This window comes from Podarcis melisellensis (genome assembly GCF_964234715.1).
Source record: "Podarcis melisellensis genome assembly, chromosome: 10".
In the NCBI taxonomy this organism is placed as follows: domain Eukaryota; kingdom Metazoa; phylum Chordata; class Lepidosauria; order Squamata; family Lacertidae; genus Podarcis; species Podarcis melisellensis.
In genome coordinates, this window is record NC_138542.1 from 17,742,610 (window position 1) to 17,770,125 (window position 27,516).

The 27,516-nt window shown below is 43.7% G+C and overlaps 1 protein-coding gene and 1 long non-coding RNA gene across 5 annotated transcripts in view; one reads left to right on the top strand and one right to left on the bottom strand.

The window, feature by feature from the left end:
* The window catches only part of GRM8 (glutamate metabotropic receptor 8), a 540,291-nt gene that overhangs the window by 212,302 nt on the left and 300,473 nt on the right, over positions 1 to 27,516 (top strand). The gene's annotated exons all lie outside the window — the stretch shown is intronic.
* On the bottom strand, positions 8,119 to 9,861 carry LOC309379595. Its single transcript, XR_014172546.1, has 2 exons — positions 9,570 to 9,861; positions 8,119 to 8,966 (listed from the first exon to the last, which is right to left on the bottom strand). It is a non-coding gene; the product is annotated as an uncharacterized lncRNA (long non-coding RNA).

Below are 27,516 nucleotides of genomic sequence, written 5' to 3' on the forward strand. Positions count from 1 at the left end.
CCAGTTCATGTGGCCAGCATGATTAAGCCACTTCTGGTGAACTAGAGCAGCGCACGGAAACACCGTTTACCTTCCCGCCGGAGCGGTACCTATTTATCTACATGCACTTTGATGTGCTTTTGAACTGCTAGGTTGGCAGGAGCAGGGACCAAACAACGGGAGCTCATCCCGTTGCGGGGATTTGAACCACTGACCTTCTGATCGGAAAGTCATAGGCTCTGTGGTTTAACCCACAGCGCCACCCGCGTCCTTATCATAGCAACCTACTTCAGTGTTTATCTGTCCTTCATCCTTCGCTCCACTGTCACTCCTCTTCTGCTTCTTCTCAGTCCACTCATTCGGTCGACAGAGCCTTACTGCAGTCGTTCCATAATAACTGAAACCCCATCAGTGGTGGAGAAGATGGAGCACATGAAGTGCTGAGGTTATCATTTGCTCAACCACTCAGTGATTATCACTCCAGCTCAGTGTTGGCAACTGAGTGGAGCTGAGGTGTCTTTGGGGCCCCCAATATCTGTTTGAAGGGGGCCAGACCCTCTCAATGTTGAGGGGACAGAGGGGGCTGTGCACAGAGCCGAGCTCCTCCTCAGCCTGAGAGAGGAGGAGCCACTGGTCATTGAAGCTGCACTGTGCTGAGCTCTGTGCTCAGCCTCCTCCCAATGACGTGACACCATATGCATGTCATGCCATGACACCACACACATGACATGTGTTTCACACATGACACCACATGCATGCAGACCATGCCAGGCCCCCTCAATCTTGGGCACAATTCGGCACCTCTGCTGCAGCTGATTGACTGCCTCTGTCTTTCAGAGCTGGGAGAGGTGTATCAGGGAAAAGCAACCAGCTTCTAGAAAGCTCCATGATACATGGTTATGGATGTGTTGAGGTACCTACTTATGATGGGAAGATCATAAAGGGCTCAGTGGAACTGACAGAGTGCTAAAGTGGAAGTCTAATATGAGGAATACTAGAAAACAGGCAACCAATTGGAAGTGTTTTAGATTCTAAAGATATCTAGAAGTGGAAACAGAAAGTAGATGAACTACGAGGGCTTTCACATGCACCAAGGGCAACCTCAGTAAAACATGGCATGTGTTGGGAGAGCTTGTTCTGGACTCTCTCCCCATAGTCACAAAGAGGGGTGGGAGAGAAATTTGGTTCACTCAGTATTTTACTGTGAATTTTGCACAGTACCAACACACAGCTAACCTTAGAAATTCATACTTCTTCAGATTTTATAAGGCAGTCCTGCCAACCTAGCAGTTCGAAAGCACGTCAAAGTGCAAGTAGATAAATAGGTACTGCTCCAGTGGTAAGGTAAATGGCATTTCCATGCGCTGCTCTGGTTTCGCTTAGTCTGCTGGCCACATGACCTGGAAAAAAACTGTCTGTGGACAAACATGGGCTCCCTCGGCCAGTAAAGTGAGATGAGCGTCGCAACCCCAGAGGCGGCTACGACTGGACCTAATGGTCAGGGGTCCCTTTGCCTTTTTTACAACTTCACTAGCATCTCTCGGTATTGTGAACAACACCAAACTTACCTTTTTGTTGGTATCTTCATGAACTTACCTAAAAAGATAAAGAAAACAGAAGGCTGGGTTAAGCATTTGAAAAATCTATTGAAATCAGACATTATATGTTCATCTTAGACTGGGTAGTTCGCAAGTTTCTGTGGCTTTGCACAAGGTTTTGCATTTTTCTCAGAAGATTGATAAAGAATGTATAATTATTTTGGTAATTATTGTGTGTATGTTAGTCACCAACGTGTTGCATGAGTCGTACTACTTCTGTCAGCTGGACAGGTTGCATTTTTCTAGCAGATATTTTTATTTTGAGGAGTTAGTGATCTGACATGGTTATCCTTCCTGCCCCCTGTTCTTTCCTTTCCCCTATCTTTTGTTAAGCTCTTTGATGGCTGAGAACAGCCTTTAATGTCCTAATCTGTTGGAAGGAAGAGATAGTAATGAGTACCTTCTTTGATGTTGGACAGTGTTTGGAGAAAAGCATTGGGAGAGGGTGGCTAATGAAAAATGTGCTTGTAGCCAGTGACGTATGACTGCACGTAGCCAGTGAAGCAAGCCACATGGGCTAGCTATCTAGCTATCTATAAATCGGATGGTTTTGGGTAGGGATTGAGAGTAGCTCATGCACGGATTGATGGTCGTGGGGCCGTGCAACCTGAGACTACCTATGGGAGTCACTTCACCACTTCTTGAGGGCTTCCAGTTCTGTATCCAGGGCAGCTATCTACCAGCTCCACCTGGTATGCAGGCTGAGGCCCTGCCTGCCCGCAGACTGTGTCACCAGAGTGCTGCATGCTCTGGTTATCTCTCGCTTGGACTACTGCAATGTGCTGTACGTGGGGCTACCTTTGAAGGTGACCCAGAAACTGCAATTAACCCAGAATGTGGCAGCTAGACTGGTGACTCGGGGCGGCTGCCGAGACCACATAATACCGGTCTTGAAACACCTACATTGGCTCCCAGTACATTTCAGAGCACAATTCAAAGTGTTGGTGTTGCCCTTTAAAGCCCTAAACGGCCTTGGCCCAGTATACCTGAAGGAGCGTCTCCACCCCCATTGTTCTGCCTGGACGCTGACGTCCAGCGCCAAGGGCCTTCTGGTGATTCCCTCATTGCAAGAAGTGAGGTTACAGGGAACCAGGCAGAGGCCTTCTCGGTAGTGGCACCCGCCCTGTGGAACGCCCTCCCATCAGATGTCAAAGAGATAAACAACTACCTAACATTCAGAAGACATCTGAATGCAGCCCTTCAGAGATGTTCAGGGAAGTTTTTAATGTGTGGCATTTTAGTGTATTTTTGCACTCACTTGTGTTTTGTATTACTTCCAAATCTCCTTTTAAAAGAACCACCTTGGATTTGGCAAGACAGTCCTGCCTTCAGGTTTCCCACAATCATCTGGTTTGAGAACAGGATGCTGGACTCAATGGGCCATTGGCTTTCTCCAGAAGGGTGCTTTCATGTACACCCAATAGTACAGATTCAGTGCTTCTAACACAGACATAGGAACAGATTTGCAGGATCAAGCAAAAAAACAGCAGTTTTCCAACAGTGTTCACTCTGATGCCCCTGGCATACTGAGTCTCTGCTCATTTTATCTCCCCGTCTCTCTCCCTCCCCTTTACGATTAAAGGTACCCCCTTCTAAAACATACAGGCTTCAAATAGCTTTGGCCTGAAATGTAGCATATGTTTTATAAAACACATTTATTATACATTCCTTAAATGTGACACCTCTCCTGCTGAACGTGTTAGTTTTCAGCCACACTTGTTGTCAACAGGAATCTTGTAAGATGAAGAAATGTGTAAGGACCATCGGGTAATGAATGAATAATCTATGGAGTTAAGCAGTGAATTGTGGATCTTTGTGTTCCCCTGCACATTTTGGTTGAAATAAATGTTTTGGTCATTGTGGCGATCACACAGGGTCCCCGGACGTTTAACTGTCTATTGATCCACTGTGCTTGCTTCCCTGCTGCCACCAACCCGTTACTCTCTGGTAAAACACTGAGTCCGGACAGTTGTTAACACTGAACCAAATAAACAAGTTTATTTTATAAGTATTAACAAGTTTATGGTTTCTCAGATAATATTCTTGTCAGTTTCTTAACTTTAGTTTCTTTACCGGCCTATACCTTCCTAATACCTTCTGACTGATTATCTCAACTGTTTGACTGACTCCTCTTAACAGATTCTCTCACTCTCTCACACCAGAGTAGCCCAACCCACAGACTTATCCTCTCTGTCTCTTCTAACTCCAGACTGACTTCTCAACCACCCTAACTCTAACTCTAACTCCTCCCCTTGGGTTCGTATTGGTTAGTCATTTTACAATTAGTTAACCCTTTCCTTATGAACCCAGTATGATGTCACACACGTAAGAGGGCAAACGCCACAGTCATTTTTTTTATTTATTTGCTGACTTGTTCATCCAAAAAATGTATATTCCACATTTCTTCTAACAAACAGACAGCTATACATGGAAATATGCTGCACAGAATAATTATCTTGTTAGAAGATGGCTTCAGATCCTCAGATACCCAGGAGGTTCGTGACTTTGTTTCCCACAGCACTGCAGAATTGGGTCCCCAGCCATCTCTCCTAGCCTGCCTTCCACCAGCCCTCCAAAATGGTTCTGGCCTGCACAGCACTCACTCCCCACATGAAGAAAGCTGGCACATTTGGGAAGAAGGTTATGCTAAAATGTTTCTTCCTAGCTTTCCAGATCAAAAAAGCTTTTGAAGTGGGGGGGAACAGAGTCCTATCTATGCTATAGCACAACTCTTTCTCTGACTTTTTGAACTGGCTCCTAGATACAGGAATGTCTTGGAAAGTGAAAGAGAGACATTGGGGACTTTCAAAAATAGGCTTCTGTACACAGAGAAACGCAGCGGGGAAAAAGAATAACACATCATTGAGCTACAATGCCGAACCTATGCTCCAGTGTGTGTTAAAATCTTTTAACAATCGAATAGGCGGGCATCGTTGTGGGTTTTTATTCTTCAATAAAATATGTGTTTATTGTAGAACAAATGGACCTTAGACATGGTAGGACAGCATTCACCTTTGATGCTAAAATCTAGTCCTGAAGACAAAGCCATAACTCCTATTCATCCCAGTGGACATTTTCTCTTCACAAACAGTAGCTAAAGTCTGGATGCTTTGCCTGAAACCATTTTGCAGTAGCAAACGAAACAAAACAAAAATGATTCAAGCACATAGAAGCTCATATTTGCAGACCGGTTATGTGCAGATGTCATTGAACACATCTTTTGCCTATATGCATACATGAGGAAGAGTTGTGCATTCACAGGGATTAGCACACTGAATGCATGTTGCCTGGGATTCTGCACATAAATGAGCTTGCTTTTCTTTATTTTAGTTTAAAGCCACAGTGAGGGCAAGGACAAGAGGACATAAGACACATTCTTGACATAATTAATAACCAATGGCAAGATCAAATTCTTAACTGATAACAAACAGTAACAGCAAAATGTCAACACATTCATAGTTCAGGTTGCCTTTGGAAATAAAAATATGTATAGCTCAAATCAGAAGCTGTTAAAAAAGCATACTTCATAACTCACTATGGGAGCATCATCATAACTCAGTATAGGAGATACTTTCATAGTTTTTATCTTTTGGAGCTGATCTGCTTTTAGTTATGGAATGAAGTGAGTGAAGCAAAGAGAAAACCTTCCATCATGGTTTGGGGCTGTATCTAACTAAGCTATTGCATGAGCAGAATGACTCTTACTTGCTACGAGTGATCACCAAAGACAAGAAACTGTCTTTTTTACCTGCCTCCCTTGCTGCTACTGACTGCATATTTAATTAGGGTGCTGAACATGTTGGTCAGAGGAGGGAGAACGAAATCCAAGTGAAAATCTCTGCCTCTTTCTCCTTTCGCCCTCTCCTTGCCACTGCCGCCATATTTAATTAGAGATTGAAATGTCAAATAAAAAGGTGATATGGAGAAGAGAGAAGACAGTGCTAGCAAAAGGCTCTGTGTGTCCTTCTCTGCCCACCCTTGTCATAGAGCACATGTTTAATTTGGATTTAAAGCCACATTTTGGGTCAGTCCCTAGATCAGGCCAGCTTAGGTCAGGGTTATCCTGGGTTGAATCAGGCTCCAAACTGGATTCAGGGGGAAGAGGCATATACAACCCTACATTGAACACTATACTGTAAATGGCGGTATGTTCATGTATATGCACTTACCATATTTTTCGCTCCATAAGGCGCACCTGACCATAAGGCGCACCTACTTTTTTTTGGGGGGGGGGGAATTCAAGGAAAAAAAATATGCGGCTCTTGGGGGCTTTTGTGGGAGGTGGGGGAAGTGAGAGAGCCTCGCTCTGTCCCTTCCCCCACCTCCCGCACAAGCCAGGGATAGCCACGCGAAGCCTCCCCAGGGCAGCAGGATGAAGGCTCCCCGCTGCCCTGCGGAGGCTTCCCGGGCTACCCCAGAAGCGCTTTCCCCCACCACCAGCCCCAAAGAACAGGTCAGGGCTGGCAGGGGAAGCCTGGGTCCCCACCCCCAGCCCCAGGGACCACACATTTGCTCCATAAGACGCACAGACATTCCCCCTTAGATTTTAAGAGGAAAAAAGTGCGTCTTATGGAGCGAAAAATACGGGACTTCCTTTGTTGCCACTAAGATCCTATTGGAATGCTTGAGAAACACATTTGGCAGCTTTGCCTTCCACAATGAACTTTCTGAAAAGTATTGTTGACTCATGAAAGTTGGCATACCTATCCCAATTGTTTGCTCTAAGATAGAATATCTAAGATAGAATTGCTTTTCTTCTCATTTTGGAATACCTCCAACAAATTCTTTCCAAGTATTTTTCATTTTCTTGATCCTTTCCCCCCTCTCTTCTCTGAATCTTTTCCAACTCTTTGGTATGCTGTGGTGCCCAGAATTGATCCAAATGCTTCAGGTGAGGTTCAGCTATTGGTCAATAAAATTGTAATATTTGCTCCCAGGTTTTGGAAACGAAGCTTCTGTTAATGCAGTCTCAAACTGTGTAAGACTTTAATGGCACAGCATAACATAGCTGGTTTTTCTGAAAATTTATGGGAATTAATTCATGCTTCATTTAATATAGAATTTGATATTAAGTTGGGAATGTAGCCCAACTCCTGAAGTCTCTACAGCCCTTTTTCATTTTGTATCATCTGTGAATTTGATTAGTGTACTGCTGACTCCTTCAGCCAATTCATTAGTAAAGATAACTGATTGACACCAGACCCAATACTGATATTCGCCTACCTAGTGCCTCCAGATGTCTTGAATGACAATTTCTGGCCATTAGCCATGCTGACTTGGGATGATTGGAGTTGCCGTCCAAAACATCAGAAGGCACCCGGTTGGTGAAGTTTACTCAGGAGCACAAGGGACACGGGTGGCGCTGTGGGTTAAACCACAGAGCCTAGGGCTTGCCGATCAGAAGGTCGGCGGTTTGAATCCCTGTGACAGGGTGAGCTCCCGTTGCTCGGTCCCTGCTCCTGCCATCCTAGCAGTTCGAAAGCACGTTAAAGTGCAAGTAGATAAATAGGTACCGCTCTGGCGGGAAGGTAAACGTGTTTCCGTGCACTGCTCTGGTTCGCCAGAAGTGGCTTAGTCATGCTAGCCACATGACCTGGAGCTCCCTTGGCCAGTAAAATGAGAGGAGTGCCACAACCCCAGAGTCATCCACCAATGGACCTAATGGTCAGGGGTCCCTTTACCTTTACCTTACTCTGGAGCATCTGTTTATAAATTTTAATTTTTCAACCAGATGAGCACTACGCACATTTTTAAAATTTATTTTATTTATTTTATTTTTTGCATTTATAGCCCACCTTTTGTCCAAGGAGTTCAAGATGTCATGCATGGTTCTTCCCTCCTCATTTAATCCTCACCACAACTCTGTGACGTAGGTTAGGCTGAGAGGCAGTAGGGATTTGAACCCTGGTCTCCCAGGTCCTAGTTTGACACTAACCAATACACCATACTGATAACACTGTGTGGTATATTTTTCTCATTTGATTTTCTGAAGCTTTATTATAATGCAATCCAGATACATTATTACATCAGTTGTTCCCCTAATCTACTAAACCAGTTAATTTGTTGAAGAAAGAAAGTAATAATGTTGGATTTTGTTTAAAGAATAAAAGGAGAATTCCCTGTCTGCATAGATTCAGGTTTGGGGCAAGTACTCTTTGGTGAGACAACCCCAGCAGAGATTTAAAATCGCAAAACATGTAGAAAAGTCAAGCATGGAAATATAGGCTGCTAGAGCTTTAAAATACAGTGGTCCCTCTGGTTAATTCGTTCTGGAGGTCTGTTCTTAACTTGAAACTGTTCTTAACCTGAAGCACCACTTTAGCTAATGGGGCCTCCTGCTGCTGCTGCGCCGCCGGAGCATGATTTCTGTTCTCATCCTGAAGCAAAGTTCTTAACCCAAGGTAATATTTCTGGGTTAGCAGAGTCTGTAACCTGAAGCATATGTAACCTGAAGCGTATGTAACCCGAGGTACCACTGTATCCTCTTCTAAGTCTATCCCAATGCTATCCACTTCCCCTTAGTGTAGAAATTGTCCACATGTTTGGTAAATTAAAAATCATTTATTTACAAACTCTTCAAAGATCAGATTCATGCGCTTTCTGACACAGCAGCAAGAAAAGACAGGCAGTTAAACTTAGGTTACAAAAAGTGGCAAATATTTCTAAATTATTTGTATAGAAACACAAATATGGCTTTCTAAAACTATGTGGTCTAAGTCTGAATCATTCACCTTAGACATTTGTACTTGTTGGTTCGCATAGTGGAAAAAATGGTGGAAAGAGGGATAACAAAGAGTTTAGTAGCTCTTCCTCCCAAGCTGAGAGATGTGACCTAACTAAGCCAGATGGGACAGCTTGCTCTATAGCCTTAACCCCTTCATATAATTAGAGTTAAGCATGTTGGTTATATGAGGCTGGATACAACCCATGGTCAATGATGATGTGACTCAGTTTATCCTTGATAACAACATGCTAATGTATTAGTAAGATATTCACTTCCTTAGAGTCCTTGCAAAGTATTTATTTTATCCATTGGGACTGTGATAACCAGTAAAATTAATCTCCTAACCCCCAAACCTAGGTACAATATTGTGATATCACACAACTTCTCATTAGGATCGCAGACAAGATACACGGTAGGTCTGAAAATTTTTCATTTAAGAAAGCTCAGGAGAATGGTGTTAGTCCTCAGTGACACAAATTCATTTACGTTTTATAAAGTATTTTTTGTCAATACGCTGCATTTTTATTGTGAGCGATCATCTCTTCCTTTTTCCGCTTTGGGTATCGTTGCTAAACACTTTCAAGTGCTTGCTTGTAAAGATGAAAGCAAAGTAGATATTGAGTAGTTTGGCTGTCTTTTTAATCCTCTATCAGTGCCTCACATTTCTAAGAAAAGAGCGAAAACGTGAGTGGTTTATCTTAGCCTTGCTTTTGGCTTGTAACGGACTTGAATTAGAAAACAATTTTTCATAAGGGTCAAGAACATTTTTCGCCCCTTCTTATATTAACATTCTTCTCAAGTTGAGACAGCTTTCTGTAGTTAAGAAAAGAGGTTGAAGGACAGCCTTATATTTTAAGGACATGCATATTTACTCTTGTAAGCGAAAGTGTGGCAAGGCCAAGAGCAGTGTTTTCAAAAGAAAACAATGGTGCTTATCTGCGTGGAACAAAGAGAGGAGTTAAAACCCACTAGTATATAAAATCATAATCCAAGATGACATCTATATAATGAATTTACTGAAATAATTTTTAGAAGGCTTATTAAGGTTGAAAGTGAGTTATTTATATCGAGAATGTGTCCTTGAAATTATTACTGTGTGATGCAAGGTATTCGTTGCCATTGTGCATGGGTTTAACTCCGGTAATAGGAAATTCCAAAACAAAAATCAGCCTCAGTGATAAAGAGTGCTGAGGTTCAACCAGTGCTGGGGTTGCCGTTTTCCCCGCATAACACAGGATTGTCCCATATTTCAATGTAAAATGCAACACCTTGTATTGATATAGTTGTTTTGTCCTAATCTCATACTAATTCACTTTGTCCCATATAGTGAGCACAGGCTCCTCCCTATAAACATTTAGGGATCTTTCCCTGTCTGCTTCACCCCAGACAGACCACACTGACACACACTGTCCCCAGCAGCACCCAAAGAAACCTCTCTCAACAGAGAGAAGAACAGAAAACAGTTAAAAATGACAGTTGCTTGAATAACAGTCACAACAGAATGGAATGCCTCTCTCATGTGACTCACACTCAGCCAATCACATGAGAGAGCTACTGCCAAAGGAAAAAAAACTCTTGCTAAAAATACACAGCAATTCAACATAAGCAACATTCCCATTTCATGAAATTAAACCATTATCCTTAACAATCTTATAATGGTATGCTTCCTCTGACTACAGATTTAGTTTTCCTTGCCCATCCTGGACCCTAGGTAGACCTAAGCTGAACAGCAGAATCATGAGCCCCACCAGTTACAGCAGTGAAGGGGCACACAGAGGATGAGAAAACAAGAGCTGAGTTTCCCCAGCCCATCTGAGATGTGAAAAACCACCTGAAATGTTGCTCCAGGCAACTGACATAGATCTTCCATTCCCATATTCTGTTGTTTGTTAACCCTAACCCTATAAAGACTAGCTGTCAGCTGGCTTTTCTGCACTCTGAAATACTCAGACAATGGCGTATTGGCGAAGCGGCCCATACTTTCAGTCACTAGATGTCTTAAAATTGCATTTCCTGGAATGTGTTTTAATTATGGGTCCCAGTAGGCGAGACGACAGTATCAAAATATGCCAGGCGTTTATGTCCCTTGCATAATGAGCACACACAAGTCTTTAGCGCAAATGAATGGATTACAATTCCCAATGCGCCATGAGAATGCTTTAGAATGGCAGCATGTTTTCCTTTTGTTTGACATAGCTCCTGTCCTCAGTGTTTCTCTAATCCTATTATTTCTCCCTTTCAGAAGTGCAGAATGCAAGAGCTGCATCTAGAGAGGGAAAAAGGCACACTGACAAGATCACTTGCTGGATTATGCACTGTTGATAGGTTGCTTAAAATCCAGCATTTGTAATGCAGATGGAAATAAATAGTTTCTGAACAAAAGCTGATTAGAGAATTTAGTCAGCGTTTTGGATCACAAAGAAACTGCTTACTTAAGCAAAATGAAGGAATTGTTGGGACTCAGGGGATTATAGAGCACCCAGAGTAGCCTCTTTCTGCATGCACTCTTGTTCTCCCTAAGAAACTTTTGGATGTTTATGCTGTGTAAATAATTTGGATTCCATGTTTGCAACCAGCAGAGTAGTCCCAGGGTGGGAATCACGTCAGTACATCAGTGTAATACGGCAAAGTTCACTTTGGAGAAATTTAAACTCTTACAACCTTGACTGAGATACGTGCTCAGATTCACAAAACAATATTTTCAGGCCTGCTTAAGATGGGATGCAAAGTACTCACCTGTTAAGTTTTCCACATCGAAGGAGATAAGCGAGGGTTGAGACTATCATCTCAACCGGAGGCTCAAAGCACTGAGAACGATGGGCTTCAGATGGCTTTTTAATGTACATGTGCCTGTAGCAAACTGAAAGTTGCTATGCTACAACCACTTGCCTAACTGCTCTTAAGGCAGAAGGAATTTGCACAGTTATAGCATGCAGCAGCTTCATGCAGTAGCAGTGATAGGAATGGTACCAAACAGGCAAGAGAAGCGATTTAGGAACATAGGAAGCTTTCCTATTGGCTTATCTGACTGGCAGTGTCACTTCAGGAGTTCAGACAGGGAGTCTCTCCTAGCCCTGCCAGGCCTTGTGGGAATGTTAAGGATGGTAGGACAGGATATACTGATTAAATATTATCTTTCCTTCACTCACGCTATTGAGTCATGTAGCAGAGCAGATTCCCTTCAATACAGCAGAAAGCTAGTAAGCAGATTTGTTTGAATCTCTTTAGTTAAGCAATCCAGTCTGGCTTGATCAGACTGGATTATTCCTGGTGTCCCCTTTTATCCCTCTTAAAATGAATAAAGACACAAGAGTCTTTTCTTAAACGTGAGAAGTTTACTCACATTCAGTTCATAGTATGATCCCTGAAGGCAGGCTTTAGCAAGTACAGTGGTACCTCTGGTTAAGAACTTAATTCGTTCCGGAGGTCCGTTCTTAACCTGGAAATGTTCTTAACCTAAAGCACCACTTTAGCTAATAGGGCCTCCTGGTGCCGCCACACTGCCACTGCGTGATTTCTGTTCTCATCCTGAAGAAAAGTTCTTAACCCGAGGTACTATTTCTGGGTTAGCAGAGTCTGTAACCTGAAGTGTCTGTAACCTGAGGTACCACTGTAGTTACAGATACAGAGAAAAATGTGTAGCTTACATCCATTGTAAGAATTGAAGCCTCTGTGCTGCTGGCTGAGAGCCAGCAGACAGGAAAATACATTCAGAGAACTGCATCAAGAGAACAAAATGGCAGCAGGAGAGCTGCATGGCATCAAGAGAGAAGATGGCTGCGTGACTCGGCTCCTTTATGGAGTCAGCCAGGGTCATGCCCATCTCCCTGGTCACATGCAGGGGGAGGATGCTCCAGACCAGTGGAACAGGAAGATATACTGACGGGAGTAACATCCCCCTGCCTGTGCCCACTCTAGGAAAATGAGGAATGTTGTATTTGAATGCTCCAATGGATTACATCCCATGTAATCCATTGCAGAACCTGGGACCTTCTGCAATCAAGACTATGCCCTTTTGACTTCCTGGGTGACCCCCTTCTCCCAGTGTTATAAACTCAGATATATAAGCTAAACCAGGGTTACAGTTGCCCAAATGGAATGTCTAGTTGCCATTTTTAGGGCCAGATAGCTCAAAAGTTGCGTTTTTCAATACGGCTTTCTGGTTCCTGAAATTCATCCAGATTGTGCAGATAAAATATCACAGATAGAATTCTACAGGATGTGTTGCTAGTGTGTGAAAGAAAACAGGCAAGATCCGGGGATCCTCGGGCAGGCACTTTCAGGTGATGGGAGACGCCCAGGCATCTTCACTTGGTTGCAAGTGGCTGATAGCCAGGTGGAAAATACTCCTACTGCCTGGCGAATTTCGAATGTTGCCTTCTCCCTTTAACATAGGGAACACAGTCATTGCTGTGGAGTGACTTCAAGGGCTTCTAATATGAACTGCTTTGATCCCAAACCTGTTAGACTGATCAGCGGATCGGAACATACTTACCTTTCAGGCTTTGTATTTTTCTGAAATTTGCTATGCGGTTCTCAGCATAAAAAAGAACAACAAAATGTGTCTTTTAAGTCTAGAAATACATTTGTTAAATGTGTTTTAAAATACAGGTTCTCAGTCTAAGGCAGGGGTCAGCAAACCTTTTCAACCATGGTCTAAGCCAGCCTTTCTCAACCTGTGGGTCCCCAGATGTTGTTGTACTACAACTCCCATCACCCCTAGCTAGCAAGGCCAGAGCTCAGGGATGATGGAAGTGGTAGTCCAACAACATCTGGGGACCCACAGGTTGAGAACTGCACCCTAAGCTAACTCACATGGTTGTTGTGAGGATAAAAACTGGGGGGAGCAGAATCATGTCTGCCACCTTGAGCTCCTTAGAAGAGAAGTGGGATCTAATAAAGAAAAATACGTTTTTTGGGTGCCTGCAGACTTTTTATTTTTATTTTGCAGATTAATGCAGGAATAGGACAAATTTATGAATGAAACATGTGCCATTGCTGGGGGCCAGCTGATGCCACATTTCCCTATTCTGCTAGGAAACAAAGGCTGCACCTCTGCACCCGGTTATGTGTGTCATTCCTCTTGAAATTAATATTGCTTGTGCTGTTATAATTGGACTGTAGACCGCAGGGCTATTACAGGGACATGGAAAGGTTTTGCTGTATGGAATTCAGTCATAAGGTAAAGGTAAAGGGACCCTTGACCATTAGGTCCAGTCGCGGACGACTCTGGGGTTGCGGCGCTCATCTCGCTTTATTGGCCGAGGGAGCCGGCGCATAGCTTCCGGGTCATGTGGCCAGCATGACTAGGCCACTTCTGGCAAACCAGAGCAGTGCACAGAAACGCCATTTACCTTCCCGCCAGAGCAGTACCTATTTATCTACTTGCACTTTGACGTGCTTTCGAACTGCTAGGTTGGCAGGAGCAGGGACCGAGCAATGGGAGCTCACCCCTTGTGGGGATTTGAACCGCCGACCTTCTGATCGTTCTGTGGTTTAACCCACAGCACCACCCGCATTCAATCATAGATAGTGTTTAAATAAACAGGGGCAAATCATCCCTGAGGACTGGATGGGGCTGCTGAGAGTTGGCTGTCCAACAATATATTGGGATGGGGGATGCTACAGGCTCCTCATCCCTGATCCACACTATATAACTCCATCCTATACTTACTCCACCTTCTACATCTCTGTTAGCTGAACTATGTTAGAGCCCTTCAAGACGCCATGAAGTGCTCTCTGAAACTTTGAAGTGGGACCTGCTGCCAACCGAGATTGACTAAATCCAGGGCTAAAATAGATGCCTGGTGTGGTTTTAAAGCAGCATTTTTTTTGTACTTGATGCTGCAAGATGCCAGTCAATTACACAGATTTTTTTAAATAACTAACTCTCCTAGCCTTTTCAGCGCTGTAAGTGCCTAATGTTGATTGATCTTGAAAAAACACCCCAAAGGAATCCTTTTCTTTTCCCTTTCCTTTTTTTTTTTTACTATGCAGACAAAATCAAGGATGCTGCTAAAAGAGAAACTTCAATATTGAAGCATTCTGTACATTTCCAGTAAACAAATTTGATATAAAAGTTTAAGCTCTGAGTCATATGAAGGAGGTGTGTGTGTGGATAAACCAGAAAGACTGAGAGAGAGGATGTTGAAGAACTTTCTTAAGTGTCACCAGCACAGCTATACACTTAAAACACATGGTGCCCTCTAAAGAACCATGGGAATTATAGTTTAGCAAGGGTGCTAGGAATTGTAACTCACTGAGGGGTAAAAAACATCTTATAGGATTCTTTGTGGGAAGCCATTGTCAGTTTGCATTTCTTAGTACAGAAAGTATTGATCTGATGTGTAGAGATATTTCCTAGTCTAATTAATTCAAGAGGGGTTCTGGAAGCCTCTGGAAGCTTCTCTGTGTGAAAGAAACAAGCAGAAGGTTCATGACGTTTGGGTCATTCCTTCAAAGAAGCTTCGTACAGCTGGCTTAAACTGACTGGTTCTGTTATCTTTTTCTGTCAAGGTCATGCTGACTTTAAAAGTATGGCGAGAAGGAGCCTGGGCTTCACTTTCTCTTTCTATCTCCCGTCTAGTGTGGTGTTCTGTATATAATGTTACGGTTTAGACTTATTATAAGCTATTGCAAGTTTAAGTTAAATCTGCTGCAACTGGATTTCTTATGGCCAGTGCCAATCCTGAACGTATTGGATTTGTGACCATTGTGCTCATTTGCTTTCAGTAGCAGTAAAGTTCTGCTGGATGAAATACAATTGCCTCTGGTCTATTGTTTGGGAATCCTGCAACAGGTTTAAGTTGTTACTCTGCTAACTATACATTGGAATCTACTCTGGATCAATATTGAGTAGAATTCCATGACAGCCATGCCCGTTAAATGCATGGAATTGTATCCAGTGTTAGTCATATGCAGAGTGGACCCATTGACATTACTGGACATGACTAACTTAGATCCATTATTTTCAATGAGTCTCCTTTGAACAAAACTTAGTGGAAGAAAATGCATGGTGTGGATGTGACCAAAGTGATATGAGACTTGCTTCCAGGAAGGGACTGTGGTTTCAGGGTGACAGGGGGCCGGATGGATACACAGGCAGGAGCACCTCTGCCTGTGCACTCACCACCACATTGCCACTTCCCTTCCCAGTAGTGGCAACAATGCTGATTCTGGTAGGCTATTGCTGAGACTCCACTACACTAAGTGCTTTCAACACCCTGCAAATCAATGTCATTATCCTCCATTATCCTCCATATTGTACATAGCAAGGGTGGGGGGAATGAGAGTGAAAGACAATAGGTCTTTAAGTAAGTTCGTGGCAGAAGTAAGATTCAAGCCAGTGTCTTCCCAGTTCATAGTTCAGTCTCTTAGCCACTGCGATACACCATTTCTTCACCACCGTGAAAGGCAAACGAGACCCATCCTCCATTGCATCTTGTCTCCTCTATCTCATTCTGTCTGATTTCATTTTTCTTCCGGATCACCATGGTAATACCCTTAAGAGAATTCAAGGGGAGATCTCAATATGAGTAACATAGACTTGAGAATTTTGGAGGAACCTGGAATTCATTTCGTAAGCGAAAGGGAGACCATGGAAATACTCTACTTAAAGGCCATTTATACTTAATGCGCATAGGGGAATCAAGTGGATCAAAAGCTAAATAATGCTCAAATGCGGGCAAGCCCATAGTTTCAATTGGTTGTTGTTGTTGTTGTAGTTTTAACACCTGTGAAGGAATGGGTCTCTGTACAGTCAGTTTAAAACTGAACTTAACCCCCCCCCTTTTCTTTCTCCAAGAAAACACTCTAAAAGGCATAAAACTTGAGCTGTTGAGCAAATGCGTAACAAGGACACAGCTGTTTAAACAAACTCTCTCCCTTATCAGTCACGGCTAGGGATGACCCTGGCTGGTCTAGGGGAACAGAGCAGACACGTCAGTGCCTTATCTTATGTGCTGACCACAAAAGACGCACCGACCAAAGTCTGGGAAAAATGCCAGAAGCGTGTTCCCGGAGATGATGATCTCTTCCTCCAAGATAAGAGTAGGAAGAGGAAGGTCCTTTTATGGTCAGGAGTGCAGGAAGGAAATCCCTTTTATGGTTAAGAGTGCCGGAGCAGGAACATCTGTGATGTCAACCTGCGTGTACAAGCTGACGTGGCTGGGGAAGGGGGAGAGAGTGTCTGGAGGATATATATACTGCATGAAACTTCTCATTTCTTTGGACTTGCTGTGGACTGATCACGCAAGTGCCTTCTGCTATCCGGAGAGCAGAATAAACTCTTTCTTGGAATCAACCTCGGTGTCATTTGACTTCCTTCCTCCTGTCCCGGAGCAACGCAGACCCAATCGGTGAACTCCAATAAGGCTACACCTGGAACAACAACCCCTCCTCCCCCAACAAACCCAGCTTATATCAAATCCTCTCATTTTCCTTCGCATGACCAGACCAGCAAAATGCACAAAAACCAGACAATTGAGCATAAATAAATTTAGCCACCATTGATCAAAGCCATTGAATGAGGTCCTGTTTGTGTGTTCTGGGATCTGTAATGGATTTAAAAAGTTGGAGTAGAGGATTGTTCATATAGCTGAAAGAAAGTGAAGAGGCTCAAAATCCACATGCTAAAAGATTGCGTGTGTTGATCTTTTAGCATTCACATCACAATTTTAATGAACACGAAGTGTCCTCAGTCGCTCATGAGGCCATGCTTGTACAGATGACCCACAGAAGGCATTGGCAGTGGAGAATTAATTGGCAATAGTGAGTGTTCTGTAACCTCCTTGTTACATTTTATTACGGTGTCAGAGGTTTAGATTTTTTCCCCAGGCTCCTTCCTGTTATGGGGCTAGAGTTCATTTCTCTGTTTGTGGTAGATCTGACCATCTTAATAAGGCACATGGGACGGCGGCCATGGAACCTGACACACATTGACCACATAAATCTCCAATTTGCTGTGGGCTATGAAAATATTAAATGGCAAATAGGGTCTCGAACCTTTTGCCTGCTGACAGGAGCAGTGACTATTTCAAGTTTAGTCGGCCTGGATTCTTCACAAATGCAGAACCCTTGTTTGCTAGATTATTGTTTTTAGTGTTAACTCCCAGAGCGTTGGCATCAAGGCATTTCTCTCCAGGAGCACGTGCATTGTAGGAGTTGTGTACAGTATTGTATGCAAGGCTGTTAGGCATCATGATTTGGAAGCTCCCACCTTAGCCTCGAGGTGCATAAGAATTTCCAAGCGCTCCAAACGAAGGAGAGGGGTAATGAGCTCTGCTCTTAAATTATGCAGTGAAGGTTTTCGCTCTCCGAGGATTTTGTGCACATTTCAAGCAACTTGCTAACTGTGCAAAAGGAGAGAAAGGGGATGATTGAAGAGGGGTGGCTGAGGTAAAACAGCTTTAGTACAAATGAATGGAAACCACGAACTGGGAATGAAAATGGAGCAGTTTTAGCTTGCACGTTTTCAACAGAAGAAAGGAAAGGCAAGATATAATTTTGGGGAAAACAGCTTCGTTATCCATGTGTTAGGGCTCTTAGGTGTGAACTTGTGAATGGAAAACTGCTTCTTATCATTTCTTTTACATGGATATAGGTTGACTCTCTTATTTTTATTTTTGAAAAACCCATCATGCACATTTTCGGTAAACACAGTCACTGGGGGCAATGTAAAAGAAAAACCAAGAAGTCAGGCCTAAATAGCGCAGAATGAAATGCTCGAATCTCTGCAGAGAAAAACAGCAACAACTGTCCTATTAACCTTAGACCAGGTCCTCTGGACTGAGCCTATCAGCTGTCTTTGGGCACTGACACTTTTTAAACTGTTCCACTAAATAGGTTCTCAACCCATATGTAGGGTGTGTGTGTGTGTGTGTGTGTGGGTGTGTGTGGGTGTGTGTGTTGCAATAGGACTGGGGCAAAGTCACAGAGAAGTGAGATCATTTGAGGCCAGTGCATGCAGAAAGATTGGTTGTAATTCTTTTTAACAGTCATGTTTTCTCCATGGCCAAGTGTCTTCCAATTGAACCGGTCCCTGAGTAGTGCAATAGGTCAGGATATTTGAGCTTCCAGGGACCAACAATGCTTAGGCATAAATTCAATTTTATTTTATGTTAATGGTGCCCAGTGCCGAATCCTTTACATTTGAGGGAAAGCAGTCACGGGGCCCTGATCCAGATTCTCACCCTATGTCAATTTTCTGCTGACCCCCTCCCCTCCCCTCCCACTCCTATATGCCCCACCATGTGATGTTTGCAGAAAACAAAACCTTTTGGGTTGCACATTCAGATGTGCAAGTTTTCCCACACAGCACCTCAACCTGTATGCTGCCTAAAAGCTCAGCCAGAAGTATTGTGATTCCAAAGGCACTCACATGGGGCTGCTACCAGTATGGCCTGGACCTACATTGCTTTGCCAAGTGTTAAGAAGAACCTTGTCACTTCCCTGTTTCCTTGCATTTCAGGCAAAATACAAAGTTTGGTTAACATCCTCATCATAAAGCAATGGGACAAGGGAAATGATCAGTTTACCAAGAGGTTTACACACACATTATGCATAACCTCCAACATTTCTCCGATGAAATTAGGAACGTCCTATTCAACAACAGCAACAACAACATACCCTATCCATCTGACTAGGTTTGCCTCAGCCACTCTGGGTGGCTTCTAACATATCTAAAAACATGATAAAACATTAAAAATGGGGGGGGGGGACACTTCCTTAAACAGGGCTGCCTTCAGATGTCTTCTAAAGGCTGTATAATTACTTATCTATATATGTACGTTTCCGAGCACAATTCAAATTTGTTGGTGCTGACCTTTAAAGACCTAAAAGGCCTCGGTCCACTGAAGGAGAGTCTCCACCCCCATCATTCAGCCCAGATACTGAGGTCCAGCACCGAGGGGCTTCTGGCGGTTCCCTCACTGCAAGAAGCCAAATTACAGGGAACCAGGCAGAGGGCCTTCTCAGTAGTGGCACCCACCCTGTGGAACGCCCTCCCACCAGATGTCAAAGAGAACAACAACCACAGTGGTACCTCGGGTTAAGAACTTAATTTGTTCTAGGGGTCTGTTCTTAACTTGAAACTGTTCTTAACCTGAAGCACCAATTTAGCTAATGGGGTCTCACATTGCCACTGCGCACTGCCGCCGCGCGATTTCTGTTCTCTTCTTGAAGCAAAGTTCTTAACCTGAGGTACTATTTCTGGGTTAGCGGAGTCTGTAACCTGAAGCATCTGTAACCTGAAGCGTATGTAACCCAAGGTACCACTGTACCAGTCTTTTAGAAGACATCTGAAGGCAGCCCTGTTTAGGGAAGCTTTTAATGTTTGATGGATTACTGTATTTTAATATTTTGTTGGAAGCTGCCCAGAGTGGCTGGGAAGGCCCAGCCAGATGGGCGGGGTATTAATAATAATAATAATAATAATAATAATAATAATAGTATTATTATTATTATTATTATTATTATTATTATTATTATTATTATTTCCTTGGCTTGGAGGGGTGTCACATAACTCCATACCTGCCAACATTTCTCCGATGAAAGTGGGGATGTCCTAAGGAAAAGTGGGACATTTCAGGATCAGATCAGAAACGGGATGGCTTCTGTAAACCTGAGGCTATCCCTGGAAAATAGGAACATTTGGAGGCATTATGGTATGTTGGTAAATGCTTGTCTGTATTCACCCTTGATCTCTCGAACTCCTGCTTTTATTTCCTAGATCTCTTGAGACCCTGTTTGTATTTCCCAGTCAGTCTTGAATACCTTTCTGTTAAATTAGGCACAAGCCACTTTTATTTACACTAAACAGGAATGTCTGCCTCTTTCTTCAGTATAATGGCATAAGGCAAAGAAACAACAACCTTCTTTATGTGTGTGATTCTACCACCACTGCTATGTTGCCCAAGGGCAGCAATAGCAAGAGTTCAAGATCTTACCTTTCATTTCCTTCTCCTCTCAGGCTTTTCCCCCTCTAGGATTTCCCCAGCCAAGGAAAATAATTCTGCATTATTAGTGGAAGAAGGGTAGATTATTTACTTTCTGAAAACAAGTTCTTTCCCAGGTGTTTGCATTAGCATTTGCTTCTCAGTGTGAACTGCTTGTCAGGGTCAGCAACAGCAGAATAAAAATTGCTGGAATTTGCATGCTACATGAAGGTAGTTTTGCTACATGTTTGCTTATGAATCCCAGAAGCCCCCTGCCCCCCATTTATTTTGTTCGGTATGATAGTTTGTTAAAATATACCTGGCTGATCATGACAGAAATTTGTAGTATGTGGAAGTGGAGAGAAAGGGAAAGCTTGATTACAGTAGCCCATTGTCGGCGGCCATGAAAGCAGCATGAAGTGACGGAAATGAATTGAAACGTTGCAAGTTGTTTTGTCCAGTGTAAACAAAGTAGTTTACACCGGTTTCTGATTTGATCTTGGAATGTCCCACTTCTTGTTAGGACATCCCTATTTTGATCATAGGGACGCGGGTGGCGCTGTGGGTTAAACCACAGAGCCTAGGATTTGCTGATCAGAAGGTCAGCGGTTCGAATCCCCATGGCATGGTGAGCTCCCATTGCTTGGTCCCTGCTCCTGTCAACCTAGCAGTTTGAAAGCACGTCAAAGTGCAAGTAGATAAATAGGTACCACTCTGGCGGGAAGGTAAACGCCATTTCCATGTGCTGCTCTGGTTCGCCAGAAGCGGCTTAGGCATGCCGGCCACATGACCCGGAAGCTGTACGCCGGCTCCCTCGGCCAATAAAGCGAGATGAGCACCACAACCCCAGAGTCGGCCATGACTGGACCATTAGGTCAGGGGTCCCTTTACCTTTACCTTTATTTTGATCAGAGAAGTGTTGGATGGTATGGTAGGGTGTCTCTGTTTTCATCAGAGAAATGTTGGAGGGTATGCAATTACTGTACCATATAATAAAATGTAATTTAGGCCCACAGTGGGGAGAAGGAGAGGGGTCAATCCTATTGCACCAGGGAGAATCTGTGGCACACGCAGATGGATGTCCTTGGATCTCATCACTTGTTTCTGATTCTCTCTGTAAGTTTAGGCTTTTTAGCAGGTTACTTCTGATCATGTCTTCTGCAGCTGACTAACCAGGTCTAAATGATGAGAAGTTGTATTCCAGGGTTGTTTTCGTTCATGATTGTTATGGATTGTGGATAGTTTACGCCTGTATATAGTTAAGAAAACTTAATAGGGATAAACCCCTTCATGGATCACTGCCTTGCCGTGACGAAGGGGCTTGAAGAACTCAGAGAAGCTATGAACTATGCCGAGCAGGGCACCCAAGATGAACAGGTCATAGTGGAGAGTTTTGACCAAACATGATCCACCTGGAGGAGGAACCGGCAAGCCACTCCAGTATCCCTGCCAAGAAAACTCCATGGACAAAGACAACAGGCATATAAAAGTTATGACGCTGGAAGATGAGCCCCTCAGGTCGGAAGGTGTCCAACATGCTACTGGGGAAGAATGATCACTGCAGATGGTGACAGCAGCCACAAAATTAAAAGACGCCTGCTTCTTGGGAGAAGGACAATGACAGGCCTAGACAGCATCTTGAGAAGTAGAGACATCACCTTGCCAACAAAGGTTCGCATAGTTAAAGCTATGGTTTTCCCAGTAGTGATGTATGGAAGTGAGAGCTGGACCATAAAGAAGGCTGATTGCCGAAGAATTGATGCTTTTGAATTATGGTGCTGGAGGAGACTCTTGAGAGTCCCATGGACTGCAAGAAGATCAAACCTATCCATTCTTAAGGAAATCAGTCCTGAGTGCTCACTGGAAGGACAGATTGTGAAGCTGAGGCTCCCGTACTTTGGCCACCTCATGAGAAGAGAAGACTCCCTGGAGAAGACCCTGATGTTGGGAAAGATGGAGGGCACAAGGAGAAGGGGGCGACAGAGGATGAGATGGTTGGATAGTGTTTTCGAGGTTACCAGCGTGAGTTTGTCCAAACTGCGGGAGGCAGTGGAAGACAGAGGTGCCTGGCGTTCTCTGGTCCATGAAGAGTCGGACATGACTAAACGACTAAACAACAACAACAACAATAGGGATAAAGCGTGCTCATACTTTTATTAAGATGAACTATTCCTTAAAAAGAGCACCTTAGTGATTTCTTGTGACTGATGCATTTAAATGCTGTAATGATGTATATCATTAATCAATACATTATTCATTGATAGAGTTGAAATATTAAACAGTTGAAATAATTAAGATTTTGTGACACCAGTGATTAGAACATCACTAATAAAAGGCACTGGAGACTGCTCAGATGGGGGGAAACCTCTGACCATAGAAGAAAGGGGGAAATAGTATGGAGAGACTTTGTTTCCTCAAAACAGTGAGTGTTTATTACATATTGACTATGACATTAGAGCTTACAAAGATTGGATTTTCCTATATTTATGTAGCTTATGTATTTATTGATTTTGCTGGATTAATATTTTAAATAATACCTCTTTAAAGTGATGGTGTGATTGGGTAGCAGCCGTGAGTAAGGCTGGAATAAGGCCCCCTTGCACCACTGATGTGTCGAAGGGTACCGATGTCCATAAGGTCAAAATGTGGCAACCCCAGTGTAGTCAGATTGGCAAAGCCTTACTACTCTGTATCATTCTGTTGACAGACTGAAGAAATAACGCAAGGCTGTAGGCAACATGCATTGATTTCCTGCTGTGGAGTATGTAATGTGTTGATAGCTAAGCTGTGTAATTATATCCCCCTACTATTAGTCATTGTTCTGTATTGGCCTTCCCACTTCCTGCTTCCTGCAATGTTGGGAGAGAGAGAGAGAGAGAGAGAGAGAGAGAGAGAGATGGACAGACAGACAGACAGACCGACAGGTGTAATTTCTTGTGACTCTGTGGGAACGTTTATATAATTTAGCAGAGTTTAAACGATCCCCTGATTGAGTTTATGCAGTGACAAGCGGGTTGCTAACTCATTTGAGTCCTATCAATAATTATACCTTCCTGGTTGATAATCCCTCCTGTCCCTCTTAAAGAAAACACACATGAATCTGAATCGTATTAACATAAACTACTTTACTATCAGATTCATTCAGGTTTACACAGTTGTTCCTGAAGGCAGGCTTAGGTTACATAACAGATAAACTATATACAGTGGACGCTCGGGTTGCCAACGCGATCCGTGTGGGATGCACATTTGCAACCTGCAGCGTTCGTAACCCACAGTGGCGCGTCTGTGCATGTGCAAGTTGCGATTCGGTGCTTCTGCACATGCGCAAAGCGTGATTTAGTGCTTCTGCGCATGCACGACCGCTAAATCCGGAAGTAACCCATTCCGGTACTTCCGGGTTTTGGCAGGTCCGTAACCCAAAAAAACCACAACCTGAATTGTCTGTAACCCGAGGTGTGTCTGTACTAGATAGTAGTGAGTCATGAGAAGACTGCATCCGAGCAGTTATCAGTTAACACTCCTTGCAGCAACCAACCAACAAAACCGACAAAACTGCCTGCCACATAGAGGCAGCTAGTCCTCTCAGAATGTTGGACTTGACTGACAGCTTCATATCCCACATCTGCCCCGCTCCCCACAACCCCTAGACAAGGAAGCCTGGATAGAGAGCATCTATTTGTCAATATTAGAGCCAAACAAGATTCTGGGAAGAGAAAGAAGATGGGAGAAACAGCAGCAACCGAAGAACAAATGCTTGCCTGTTTTCCTTCTCAATAGATGTTTTTTACTTGCATGTTTACACCGTAGCTGCACAAATGCCCCAGCCTTCCCTGCCAGATCCAGAGAAGGAAACTCAGAGGATGCAAGAGGCTTAAATGGGAATGCTTATGGTAGGTCTAATCCCAGCAGGCTGCTGTAGTTGGCATGATTTGCTCTAACTGCGGGTATTCTGATAAAATTGTTATATGTTCTCAGCGAAGCACTTACGTAAAAAGCCTGGTTGCAGTCGGAATTTGCTAACATGAGTTAAGACACAGTATGCAAAAATCAATTATTCTACAAAGCTTTTAAAGTGAGCACTTTGCATTATTACATTATTAACAGCCACTTGGATGGGGTGGCAGCCACGATGGTGGTTTTCCTCCCCTCTGTACTGTAACATAAGAGACTCCCGCAACTTAACAATTTCAGGTAGGGCTACACTTGACTCGGCAATTACCGTTCCTATTGTGGAGCAAAATCAGAAGTGAGTGTTCCCGAATCAAAGCAGGTCTTGGGCGGCAAAACAAGCATGTCTATTTTCAACGGCCTTTTTCCTATGCTAGCACAATGGCCATCATTATAATGGGTGGAATGTGTATTATAAGAACAGCAGGAAGGTGTTCAATTACTCGTGAGATATGTGTACAACACATGGTAAGAGATGGAGAGCAGATAGTCTCCAAATGCAGTCCCTTTCCTACTCTTTATGGAAATGCTTCTTCTTTGGCGATCACACGTAGCCGAGTAAGACTGTCCTCCATAAACACGGTTTTAACAGTGAGCCTGTAAGTGACTGTGGAGGCCAATTCTGGATCCACACGTGCTTCGACAGTGGGGACAGGTTTCCAGGTGGGAGTTGATCATGGTGAGGCTTTGCCAAAAGTGCCTTCCTCTTGGCGCATTTCTCCCTTTCAGGGCCATCTTACCCATAGGTGCTAGGGGTGCGGGACACCAGGGCGCTAGGCTCTCAAGGGCGCCAGGGCGAGAGTCCGGGGCCTGAGAGTTGAGTCTGGGGAAGAGCCCGCCCATCAGCTGGAGTGCCATGGTGGGATCTTCTGCTGTGCCACAAGTTCGGAGGCAACCGAGCCAGCGAGACACTGAGGCGACTGGCTGGTTCCGCCCTCCTGCACGCTTGGGACTGAGCAACTGGGGTTGTGGGCACCAGGTGGATCTTTGCACTCCGGCACCACACATACAGTGGTACCTCTGGTTATGTACTTAATTCGTTCCAGAGGTCCGTACTTAACCTGAAACTGTTCTTAATCTAAAGCACCACTTTAGCTAATGGGGCCTCCTGCTGTTGCTGCGCCGCCAGAGTACGATTTCTGTTCTCATCCCGAAGCAACGTTCTTAACCCGTGGTACTATTTCTGGGTTAGTGGAGTCTGTAACCTGAAGCGTATGTAACCTGAAACGTATGTAACCTGAGGTACCACTGTACCTAAGACAGCCCTGCTCCCTTTCATCCTGAGTTCGAGTGTCTTCAAAACCCATAACGCCTTTAGTAAGGGCTGCTCTCCAATTGGAGCACTTGCAGGCCAGTATTTCCCAGTTATCGGTGATTATACTACATTTTTTTAGGTTTGCCTTGAGAGAGTCTTTGAACCTCTTTTGTTGACCACCAGCATTACGCTTTCCATTTTTAAGTTCAGAATATGGAAGTGCATGACAACTGTGTTGGTGAAATATGAAAAAAATATATATATGGGTGAAATTCAGCACTAAGAGCTTGGGCCATGTCTCAAGGATCCCGCCCCCATGTCTGGATTTTGTTCAGGTTAGCATGATAGCTGCACTGGGATGCTAGAAACAGCCCAAGTCCAAGGGCCTAAGCAGTACTCAACCAACCAACAGTTGCTGGAAACTGCAGAAGGAAAGAGTGCTCTTGTGCTCAGGTCCTGCCTACCATCTTCCCACAGGCAATCTGGTTGGCCGTTGTGGACTTTGCTGGACTAGATGGGCCATTGACCTGTCCCAGGAGGCTGTTCTTAAGACCTTATGTCCATGAATTCCATGCACACTCTGAGAGCCTCCCTTCAGACCTTTCTGCTCAGCATTTAAAGGTCAGAAGAACAGAGAGGGCAAAGCTGAGTATTGTGGACATTGGCAGGCAGGTCCTGTGCTCGCAGCACAGTGAGGTTTTTGCCCTCGCATATTAGTTTGAGTGCCTGCAGAGGTAGAAAACCCGTAGGCTTCTGCAGCCTCCATTTATCTTGCTGAGGCTGGACAGAAAACGTATGTGTTCAAAGAGAGAGTGAGAAAGGAAAGTGTTCTCGATGTAGCCGCTCTGTTATATTCCTCCCTTGCAAATGAGAGAGGGTAGCAAGATGAGTTCTACATAAATGGTACCACCAGGATATTTGTATGTCCAAAGCTTTCACTTAAATATTCCTCGTACCAGCGCTGCTCAGTGAACTGTCAGAGCGCATGTCTGTATTCAGTACTTCTTACGACACCAAGGCAAACTCCCCTGGGTTTGGCAGTTGCTGTGTATGAAATTCAATAAAAGCCAGTGCAAAAAGCTAATGAAATGAAATATCAATGCACAGTGTAAATGATAGCAAAGTAAATTAAAAGCAGCTTTGAAATTTTTTTAAAAGACAGCCAGACTAATGACATTGTTGGAACTATTAGATCTAAAATAATGGGGAGAAATCCTTTGATCAGCAACTACAGTGGATGAATTTTGTTTTATTTGAGTAATCTGCCCCCCTACAAAGCATGTTAAAAGCCAGCTAGATAATCTTACATGTTTTATATGCTTAACCTTTATACATTTAAAAAGGATTTTCCTTATCTTCATTTTATGTGAGCCTGGAATAATTTAGATCAATACCTTTTTAGACATTTGAACATTTTCATGGTTTGGACGCAGTGATATATCTATATAGCTCCACATTAAAACGGCGGCAAGTGGATAATTTACAACTTTTCTACTAGTTTCATAATGTGCATTGGGAATAAAGAATAGAATTAACATTTCTTGTTCAGCTGTGCATGTATACATAAAGAACCTTTAATGTAATCTTAAAAATATGTGTGCTTTCTGGACCACATAGTACTCCAAATTTATTATAAGGGTGATCATCATATTTGGCAAAATGTAGTAGAGTCTGGGTTTGTACCAGTTCACACTGTTAGCAGTAAGGGGAAATGTTTTTGAATGCTCCACTGTGTTTAAACACCCAACTAATAACTCTGTCCAAGCACAGCATTTGGGAATCAGCTTCACACATAGCGCTTAGCCGTGGATTGTTTTAACCATGGTTTGCTGAACAAATCACAGATGAGCAAACAAACCATGGGTTGCTTCATCCAAGCTTGGTTTGTTTCTCCCTGCCTACCCTTCACTGCCTACCTGATATCCTGAATGTCTCCATAGCACCCTAGTGTAAAGGTAAAGGGACCCCTGACCATTAGGTCCAGTCGTGGCTGACTCTGGAGTTGCGGCGCTCATCTCGCTTTATTGGCTGAGGGAGCCGGCGTACAGCTTCCGGGTCATGTGACCAGCATGACTAAGC